Below are 2,797 nucleotides of genomic sequence, written 5' to 3' on the forward strand. Positions count from 1 at the left end.
ATGTTCAGCTCCTCATCAAAAAGTTCTTGGAGGTTGGAGCCCACCCGGTGGGCTGGCCATGAGTCATAACCAACACAATATTTTTAAATATTTAAGAAGTCTAATCATTTAAAGCTAGGCTACTTCGCCTCCTGGGAAGATTCTCTCCTTGGAAACTTCACAAGATGGCCCTTGACTAGAGCCTATGCTTTCTCCCTTCATCTGTTTTGGGACGTTCTCTCCCCAGCTACTTTTTCAACCCTTAAAGATTGTGTGGTGCCCATTGGTCCATTAAGCATCTTTTAAAAAAAGCATCTTTGAAATAAAATTCTGTTCTACCTTGATACCCTCAGTATGTTGCTATACTGGTATATACACGAATGAAATGGAAAATGTACCCACATCTCCATCCCCACCCCCTGCCCCATACACACACATGCCTAATGCCAGAGCTGCTTTTCCTTAGAATCAGAGGGCGGGAGAAAGCAATGCTATGGAGCCCTGTGGGTTGAAAGACACTTTGCCTGAAGTCTCCTTACACAAAAGATATCAAATGAGTGATAATATCATTGTACTTCAGAAAGAAAGGGGTATTTGCTAATAATACAAAAAACACTTCGATTTTATTGTGTATCTGAGACTAAGCCAATGAGTGTCATACAAACCCATGGGCATTGTTATTAAATGAAAAATCAAAATAGGAAGCTATTGTTTCTCACCGTAGCCTTCACCTAGTTCCACAAGATTCTGAAGGGGATGTTTCCATCCTTCTAGCCCTTCCCCCAAAGAATTATGAGCTCTTCCATTTCCACCAGACAAAAATGACAGTTTGTGCATGTTAGAGGACCTCATATCATGTTCCTTTGAAAGTTCTTCGAGTATGGGGAATGGAAATAATTTTGAAGGGGAAAAACCAAGGCTGTGGAATGGAGGAGGTAGGGTTCCCCGATGACGTGCTCATAAGATCGTTTTTGCTATCGTTGAAGAATGAACAGGTATATTTCAGGGATGAAAAAAAAACCATTTTTTTCTCAGTGTAAATTACCTGCACTTTTCCTAACACTACTGTTTTCAATTTTATTAAAATTTCTTCATACAAGACAAATGTGTGCATAAGAAAATGTGGTGAAGAAAGCTGATGGTGCCTGGCTATCAAAAGATATAGCGTCTGCAGTCCTAAAGGCTTGAAGATAAACAAGGATCCATCTAGCTCAGAAGCAACAACGCCCACGTGGAGGAAGCACACCAGCCTGTCTGACCACGAGGTGTATAAGGGACCAGTTATCAGACATCAAAAAACTAAAAATCATATCAGTGGGTTCCCACCTTCCTGATACAATCACTGAAGACAAACGTGTACATAAACAAATGTGGTGAAGAAAGCTGATGATGCCTGGCTATCAAAAGATATAGCATCTGGGGTCTTGGAGGCTCAAAGATAAACAAGTGGCCATCTAGTTCAGAAGCAACAAAGCCCACAATGAAGAAGCACACCAGCCTGTGTGACCATGAGCTGTCAAAGGAATCGGGTATCAAGCATCAAAGAACAAAAAATCCTATCATTGTAAATGTGGGTGAGTTAAGAGTGGAGACTCAAAGCCCATCAGTAGGCAACTGGACACCCCCTTATTGAAGGGTTGTGGGGAGGAGATGAGCCAGAGGGAGTGGGTGGGTGAGTGGGTGGGTGGGTGCATGGGTGGGTGAGTAAGTGGGTGGGTGGGTAAGGGAGGGAGGGAGGGAGTGAGTGAGTGAGTTGGTGGGTCAGTGAGTGAGTGAGTGAGTGGGTGGGTGAGTGGGTGAGTTGGTGAGTGAGTTAGTTGGTGGGTGAGTGGGTGGGTGAGTGGGTGGGTGAGTGAGGGAGGAAGGGAGTGAGGGAGGGAGGAAGTGGGTGAGTGGGTGGGTGGGTGAGGGAGGGAGGGAGTGGGTGGGTGAGGGAGGGAGGGAGGGAGGAAGTGGGTGGGTGAGGGAAGGAGGGGTGGGTGGGTGAGTGAGTGCGTGGGTGAGTGAGTGGGTGGGTGAGTGGGAGTGAGTGAGTGAGTGAGTGAGTGAGTGAGTGGGTGGGTGGGTGAGTGAATGAGTGAGTGAGTTGGTGGGTGAGTGAGTGGGTGCGTGGGTGAGAGAGGGAGGGAGGAGGGGGTGAGTGAGTAAGTGAGTGAGAGAGAATGAGTGAGTGAGTGAGTGAGTGAGTGAGTGAGTGAGTGAGTGTGAGTGAGAAGATCCCCTCAGAAGTCACTATTTTGATTGGGTCTTTTTTCCCCCCTAAAGCACCCTAAAGAGACCGAGACAAGTGTGTGACCCAGATAACCTGTCTGTAGCCATCACTGATCGCAGAGACGTGTTGAAAGACATTTCTTTTAGAATAGTCCCACGAAGGAAGGTGTGGCCTGGGACCGTAGCAGGAGTGCTGTCTGACTTACCTTGTATCATAACCCACAGCAGAAATGAAGCGGGTGAGAATTCATGCATTCCGTATTTATTGAGTGCCCACCATATGCCAGCCAGGCATGATTCTAACCTCAGGGTTAGTGTGGCCAATAAGGATCGCCTGCCCCTGCCTACCTAGAGCTTCCAGTCTGTGGGAATGACGGTCCATTTGACAAGTGATTTACACATATGAGTGACGAGTGCTGTTCCCATGGGGAGCGGCAGGGGTGGAGGGGGGGGCTGCAAAAAGACTGTTAATCACCCCTGAAGCTGGAGACCTCTGGCCTCAGACAGCCTCATCAAAGCAAAGCTTTCGAAGCCACTCCAGGCCACAGGAAGAGGAGGCCTGCGGGAGGAGGAACTCCTGTCGGCTGGCGGACGTCAGCAGGTCAGG

Source organism: Tenrec ecaudatus, chromosome 7 (genome assembly GCF_050624435.1).
Source record: "Tenrec ecaudatus isolate mTenEca1 chromosome 7, mTenEca1.hap1, whole genome shotgun sequence".
Classification (NCBI taxonomy): domain Eukaryota; kingdom Metazoa; phylum Chordata; class Mammalia; order Afrosoricida; family Tenrecidae; genus Tenrec; species Tenrec ecaudatus.